Source organism: Onychostruthus taczanowskii, unplaced genomic scaffold (assembly GCF_017590055.1).
Source record: "Onychostruthus taczanowskii isolate IOZ18803 unplaced genomic scaffold, ASM1759005v1 scaffold10, whole genome shotgun sequence".
In the NCBI taxonomy this organism is placed as follows: Eukaryota; Metazoa; Chordata; class Aves; order Passeriformes; family Passeridae; genus Onychostruthus; species Onychostruthus taczanowskii.
The window spans coordinates 1,541,687-1,549,832 of NW_024496526.1; positions in this window are offsets into that span (position 1 = coordinate 1,541,687).

An 8,146-nucleotide genomic window follows, 5' to 3' on the forward strand; every position below is an offset into this window, starting at 1 on the left:
CGCGGGGACGGGGGAGCGCGGCCGCCACCCCGCGTCGCGCCCCGAACTTTCCGCCAATGGCGGCGGAGGGGCGGGCACGGGAGCCGCCCCCGAGGCCCCCTCCCCACCGCCGGGGGCACCGGCGTCCACCGCAGCGGCATCCCCGGAGCCCCCGGGGCTTCTCCGCACCCCGCGGCTCGGGGGGACACCGGGCCGGGACACGGCTGAGGAGGGGGACGGGACCCGGAGCAGGGCTGGGGTACCCCAGGGGTCAGATCCGCCGCCCGGGGGTGCACCCTGAATTCTGTAGGCCCATGTCTGTGACAGCCGCGGCTACAGCATCCCGGGCTGGGAACGGCCCAGCGGCTGGGAACAGCCCAGCTGTGCACACCCCAAACTGTACACACCCCAAACTGTGCACACTCCAAACTGTGCACACCCCAACTGTGCACACCCCAAACTGTGCACACTCCAAACTGTGCACACCCCAACTGTGCACACCCCAAACTGTACACACCCCAACTGTGCACCCCAAACTGTGCACACCCCAAACTGTGCACACCCCAAACTGTGCACACTCCAAACTGTGCACACCCCAACTGTGCACCCCAAACTGTGCACACTCCAAACTGTGCACACCCCAACTGTGCACACCCCAAACTGTACACACCCCAACTGTGCACCCCAAACTGTGCACACCCCAAACTGTGCACACCCCAACTGTGCACACCCCTGGCTATAGACACCCCAGGCCAGGTACACCCCAAATTTGCACACCCCAGGCTGCAGGCAGCCCTGGCTATCGACACCCCAGCTGTGCACAGCCATAGCCCGGGCTATGAACACCCCAGCCTGCAGCTCTCTGGTGGGTGCATCCCCCAGAACTGTGCACCCCAAGACCTGCCCACACCCCAGGCCAGGTGCACCCACGGTCATGGACACCCCAAGCCACGCACATGTGGGGCACTCCAGGCTGGGTGCACCCCAATCTGTGCACACCCCACACTACAGCCCCCCTGGTTTACACACCCCCACCCCAGAACTGTGCACCCAAAGAGTCACACACCCCCCAGCCCTGAGTTACACACAACACTCTGCACCCTGAGTTCTGCACCCCAGGCTCTATACACCCCGAATTATCACACCCCAACCCTTGCACAACCCAACCCATACACACCGCAGGCTACAGGCAACCCAGGCTATGCACACCCCACACTACAACCCCCTGGCTTACATCCCCAAGAACTGTGTACCCCAAAAGTTACGGCCCCCCCAACCTCCTTATAACCTCCCCCCACCACCAGCAGCGTCCCCCTCCCCACCGAGACATTTTCTGACCAGGGGAGCCCAGGCACGTGGTGCCGTGCCTGACACGGGGGTCAAGCACATCCGAACCCCGATTTTCCCCCTCCAAACCTGGGCATTTCTTTCCACCCCCTCCCTTCCAGCCGCTATTGTGCCACCACTACAGACCCCACCATTAATTAAGTTTCCATCCAGTGACAGCCCGCCAAAATGTTTGAAATAAACACGGAACAATTGGGATGGGATGATACAGGCCGGGAACAAAGTCCCCGGCCAGAGGGTGGAGCGGAATGGAAATGAGGGATTGTAAATTGGGATGGTGGGAAGAAAGAGAGGAAGAGGGAAGAGGAGGGGGAGGCAGGCCGGGAGATGAGGATTCACAGCCCTCCGGCCATGAAATGATGCTGAAAGAAGTCATGCTGCTGGAATCCGTGGAAAATGAGGGGCCGGAGGGGCAGTGGGTTAAGGTGGAGCGGGTCGGGATGTCGGGGTGTCGGGGGGCTGGGCTGGGGGCCGGGTGGGCGGCTCTCTGCCCGCTGGCCCTCGTGCTGAGCCCACCAGCTGCCGTGTGGGGTTTGCCGGGGGGTGGCTGGGTCGAGGGTCTGGCTGTGCCCCCGAAGGTCACAGAGACCCGGCATGGCGGGGACACGGTCCCAGAGCCGGTGACACAGTGAGGAACCGGCTGGGCTCAGAGCTGGGCAGGGAAGCCAGGCAGGGACCCCACCAATGGCTTTGGCCAGGTGCCAGGGGCGAGGTGGCACCAGAGGCAGGGTGGCACCAGGCACTGGTGTCCCCACGCAAGGACCTCTCCCCACCGAGACTGATCCCCGGCCCAGTGGGGATCAGCACCCTGCGGAGATGTTCCCTTGGGACACCCTGGCATGCAGGGAGGTGGGACACGGCGCCACCGTCCCGCAGGCACATGGCAGCGTCTGCCGTAATGCCAGCGCCCCGGGGCGAGGCTGCACCCCTGGACCCTCCGCAGCCCCCGACCCACCTTAACTGGTGTTACTGGAGAAACCCCGGCACCAGCTGCGCCACCAGCCCTGCCTTCCCTCGCTCCACACGGTACGGGGCATCCCCGCAGCCGGGGCAAGGCCATCGGGGGGTCGCGGAGCCCCTTTGGAGCAGCCACGGTAGCCGGGAGCGGGCACGGCTCCGGCAGCACCCCGCAATGGCCTCAGACCTCCGGAGAGCCCGTGGCGCTGAGCACCTCTGGGCACCCACGGAGGAGCCAGCCGTGCCCGGCGCTCTGGTGGCCGTCCCCTGACTGTGTCCCCCGTGTCCCCCGGCCACCCCCTCCTTGTCCCTGGCTGGCTCAGGGTGTTGTCCCCCTGGCTCTGGGGAGGAGGGGGGCTCCGAGTGCCGGCCGCCCCCGGGATCTCCCCGCCGCCGCCGGGCCCCGCTGCGTGTCCGCTGGGCCCCGGACCCCCGGGGCCGCTCCGGGATGCTCGGGCTCGCAGTGCCCTCTGGTGACCGCGGGCACGGCGGCCGGGAGCCGCCACCCCCGGGCCAGGGGACCCGGGGGGCTCGGGTGGGGCCGGGGAAAAACGCGTCCCGCAGGGGAGCAGAACTCAGCTGGTCCCCAGCACCTCCGAAGAGCCCCCGGTGCCACCCCTGCCCTGGGCAGAGACACCTCACACCGGGCCGGGCTGCTCCAGCCCCGCGGAGCCCACAGCTCCTCCAGCTCCTCACAGAGCGATTCCTCCTTTTATCCCATCTAAATGCACCCTCTCCCAGCTGAAAACTGCTTCCCCTCTTCTGCCTCTACAGTTCCTGGAGAAAGCCTCTCTCTGTCACCCTTCCAAGATCCCTCAGGTATCACCAGGATGCCAGAAGGGCTCCTCCAGGCTGGATGGCCCCAGCTCTCCCAGCCTTTCCCCACAAGTCAGATTCTTGCAGCCCCCTGGGCATTTCCACGTCCCCTCGGATCCGCTGTGACTCATGAGGATTGCTCTGTCCCAGAGCCATCTGCCACGCACGGGGCACTCCTGCAGGAGCTTCCTTTGGATTTGGATGATCCTGTCTCTTCCTGATGGACCACCCCAAAGTTTTTCTTTCCTGAGCATCTCCCCCAGCACTCCTGGAGTTTCTGGCAGGTCCCTGGGACATCCACGCTGCCCACAAAATGTCCTTGTGGGGTGGCTCTGGGCACCCTCCAGGCTGTGCCATGGGTGGGGATGGCATGGGCAGGAATGCTCCAGGCTAGGCTGTGCCCAAAAAAAAACATCCTGGAAGGGCAAAGGGACATTTGGGGCAGCTGGGACCTTGGAGGGCTGCTCAGGAGCTGGGGTCCCCAGCCTGTCCCCATGCAGCTTCCCATCCCCCCAGGCTGCGTGGGGAGCTCCCGAAGGAGCTGCGGCTGTGGGAGACACCCACCTTGTCTTTAAAAAATAGCTCAGGAGCCTCAGCTCAGCTCCCAGCCCGTCCCTGGGGACGTGCAGGGACAACCTGAGCTCCTCTGCATGGAACCACGGAACCCAGCTGGCTTTGTCCCCTCTCAGTGTCCCCTCTCACCCAGACTCCCAGGATGGTGTCCCTGAGAGTGGGAGTGTGCCCTGGGAAGGCTTGGGAAGCTCAGGGGATATCAGGAGGGGATGCATGGGGGAGGGTCCTCAGGGCAGGGCAAGGTGGGGATCCCCGAAGCAAAGATGGGGTTCACATGTCAAAGCAGGGGTCCACACGGAAAGGAGGGGATCCCATGGCAAGTTGGGGTCACCACAGCAAGAGGGAGGTCACCATGGCAAGGTAGGGGTCCCATGGCAAGGTGGGGGTCCCATGGCAAGGTGAGGGTCCACACTAGTAGAAGAAGTTTCCCATGAAAGGATGAGGCTCCCAGAAGCTGGAGGAGAGTTCTCATGGCTGGTTGAGAGTCCCCACAATAAGATGAGGGTCCCCAGAGTGAGAGAGGGTCCAATGGTCCCTGCAGCAGTGTGACCATCCCCATCTCTCTGTGAGGGTCCCCACAGAAGCTGAAAGCCACCATGTCCTCACCCACCCTCACCCGCACGTGGCCTGGATGGGGGGAACCTGAGGGGGAATCAGAAGCCCGGCAGGGAAGAGCTCTGAGCTCTGAGGGGGCAGCACAGAGGGGCTGAGCCCGGGGTGGCAGCGCGGTGACCCCAGGCTGGACAGACCCCCCTGCTCCCCCCGCGCGTGCATCCTGCGGGGCAGCGAATGGAGCTGCCTATTGATTCGCAACCCGGGCTAAAAATAACTTTCAACTCTTCATCCCGAGCTGTGAAAAATCCCCCATTGCTAGGCGACGGGTTACCGGGAGACAGCGGCGCTAGGCGACGGCGGTTGCTGCGGCGACGGCCCCCGGCGCACTGCGGTCCAGCTCGGCCGCCGCTGCTCCTGCCGGACCCGCGGTGCTCCAGCCGCACCGGGAAGGCTCGGCCCGGGCTCCCAGCGCCGGGGGGACACGCTGGGTGCGAGCTCCAGCACCCCCGGGGCGCTGCAGTGGCAGGGGAGCAGAGGGCTGCGGGAGCCGTGTCACTTGGCTCTCGGCTGCTGGCCTGGCCTGAGAGTGGGGACAGTGGCCACCACCCTCCTGGCACTCAGGAGGGACAGGCCTCGTGGAGCAGGGGGGCTCAGGAGGCTCGTGCTGGTGATCTGTGGCTGTAGGGAGAAGTGGGGTGACCAGCACCCCACATCAGACACCCAGATGTGGGTACCCTCTGGACTGGTGGCACCCTAGCTGTGTCCCCTTCCCCAGGGATGACACAGACACACGTGGAGTCTCCTCTTGCCCAGGGATGACTCCTGTTGAAGGAGTTTTCAGCCTTCATGGCATGAAAATGACCCCAGGACCTGGGGCCACAACAATTTGTCCCCTCTGAGTCCTGGAGGTGAGAGAGGTTAGTGACAGCTGGCCTGACAGGACCAAAGGTGACATCAGGGACCATCCAGGGCCCCAGTGCCTCCCAGTGCCTGCCATCCCCAGTGGCACCTGGCCTGCTCTGGGTGCAGAGTGTCCCCAAGGGCTGCACCACAGCTTTGCTCCCAGGCTGCTGCTGGTCAATTCCCCTGGAACACCTCCTTGGGGACCAGGCACCACGGGGGACAGGGCACTGCTGGGGGGACAAGGGATTGTGGGGAGAAGGACCTGCAGCTCCTCAGGAGATGGGGAAACATGTGGCACCCGGATGAGGCCATGGATCCACACATCCCTGCAGCCACTGTCCCCTCCAGCATTTGTCACCCACTGGGCAGGGTGTGCTGAGGATGTGAGTGTGAGTGTGAGTGTGTGAGTGTGAGCACAGTCTCCTCCCCCAACATTCCTCCCCGCTGCCAGTGTGAAACCCAACCTGCCTTATAAATAATGGAAGCAGGAGGCAGGCGCCGGCCGCAGGCAGCTCCCTGCGCCTCCCCAGGGCCGCCGGGCACCGCTGGACCTGCTGCTTGTGGGGCCGTGCCAGGGGCGGGCAGAGGGGACAGGTTAAATGTGCCTGCTGACCACTTCCTTCCAGTTTGGGGAGCAGTGGTGAAGCTGGGCCCGAGCTGGGGGGGCTGGGTGGGTGCTGAGCTGGGGGTGCTGGGACATGGGGGACAGCAGTGGGACAACCCCCAGCGGGGCTCAGTGCCAGACGTGGCCGGGGCAGGTGATTCCCCCTGGCACATGGGCACAGCAGCCTGGCCTGGGTGCCTGCTGCCCCTGGGGGTGCTGGCACGGGGTCCAGTGTCACCGCTGTGCCCCAGGGCTGTCAGCAGAGCCTGAGGTGGCTGCCGGGGTGAGCAGGGTCTGCAGCAGGATCTGCACCAGGATCTCCAGCCTGCCATGCCCTGGTGGGGAGAGAGCCAGAGCAAGCATCCGTCTGTCCATCCAGCCTTCCATCCATCCCTGAGTTCAGCCTTCCAACCCTTCCTCCCTTCGTGTTCCATCCACCCCATCCCTCCATCCTTCCCTCAATCCCTCCATCCATTTCTTCCTCCACCCCTCCATCCCTTCCTCTCACCATTCTTCCCTCCATTTCTTCATCCCTCCATCCTCTCCAACACCTCATCTCCATTCTTCCCTCCATCCCTCCACCTCTCCATTCATCCTTCCACCCCTCAATTTCTCCCTGCATCTCTCCATTCTTCCCTCCATTTTTCCATCCCTCCTTCGATCCTTCCACCTCTCCATCCCCCCTCCATCCTTCCATCCCTCCCTCCATCCCCCATCCTTCCACCCCTGCATTCCCCCACCCACCACCCCTCTCTCCCTGCACACCCAGCTGCCAGCCCAGCCCTGCCCGTACCCCCCGCCCCATTCCCCGTGTCCCGCACCCTCACCTCGCCTCTCCCGGTGCTTTCCCGGCGCGCTCCATTATCCCTGCCGGTGACCGTGTCCCTTTAACAGCCTCGGCTGGTGACACGCGTGTGCGTGTGTGCAAACGCGCGTGTGCGTGTGCTCCCAGCTCCCTGGGCTGGCTGGCAGCAGGGCCCCCCTTCTCCATCCCCCCGGATCCGGATCCGGCCCCATTCCCCCCCTCCACTCCCCGCTTATTTTTCCTGTTGTTTCGCGGGGTTGGGGCGGGGGCCGGGCGGGATCCGGCCCCTTTGCCAACGGGGATTTTTGGGGGGATTATTCGCCGTTTTCTTCCTGGTGGGATTTTTTGCTGCAACCGAAAGAAGACGGGCACAAGGCATGGCATGAGCTTCGGGAGACAGGGCTGGAGGTAAGAGCCGCTCGGGAAAGCCCTTTCCGACACAAAGCCGGTGCCGGGGTCGATGCCGATGCCGGGGTCGGTGCCGGTGCCTGTTCTACCGGCACCGATACCGGCACCGGCACCGGCACCGCAAGCACCCCCAGCCGCATCCCGCATCATGGAGCCGCGTTATATAACGGCAGCGGAGCCGGCCCGGCCCCGGGGCTCCCGGTCCAGTGGCCCCCCCTCCGCCCCCGCCTCCCGGTAGCGCAGCGGAGGATGGTGGTCGGTGTGACCCTCCCCCGCCCCAGTGATGCTGCCCCCTCCGCCCCCTCGGTTTGGGGGGGGGGATGTGGGAGGGGAGGGGATGTGGGGTTGTTGGTTTCCCCCCCCCCCCCAGCATGGCCGGGCATCAGCGGGTGGGTAAAGGCAGGAAAAGGGGGGATCAGGTGGATCCTGCGGGATGCAGGGCTGCTCTGGGATGGGGGTGTAAGGGCACATCGCTGTAGGGACATGGTTGCCCCAGTGTGGGGTTGATGTTTGCTCCCTTCCACCTCTGCTGCCAGCCTCTAAAATTCCTCTTGTCCTCCCTGGTGGCACCATTGGCATCCCCGAGGCTGCACTCAAACACCCAAACACCCCAAAACCTCGGTGTGGCTTTCTGTGGATGCAGGGTGACACCAGCCAAGGGACGGGGGGACAGGAGCAGCCTCCCCCATTCCCAGAGCCCAGGGGATGGAGGAAGGGGAAGGTCCTGGCTGGGATGGGGCTGAGGGGGCTGAGCCCCACAGTGGGGTCCTGCAGACCCCAGCATGGATTTCCCATCAGTCCAGGATGGGAACACGGAGTTTGTTTGGTGGGGAGGGATGGGAGGGGCAGAGGGATCAGTGTGTGGGGTTGGGGACCCGGCAGACTCGACCCCATGGAATGGCTGGGGCTGAGCACAGCTGGGGAAACTGAGGCACGGGGTTCTGGCAGCAACCAGCTAGATACCCCCAAGATCTTGGCCATGTGGGTGTTCAGGGGTGCCATGGGGCACTGGGCTGAGGTGGCTCTGCCTCTTGGGTATCTGCTGGTGCTGGTGGGACGTGGCAGTGCCTGGGCAGGGAAGGCCAGAGCGTGGCAGTCCCTGCAGCAGGGGTGCTCCTGGCAGACGCTCTCCATGCCCATCCTCTGCCCGGGTCTGGGGGTCTCGGGGCACAGCAGCCCGGGGTGCTCAGCACGCAGCA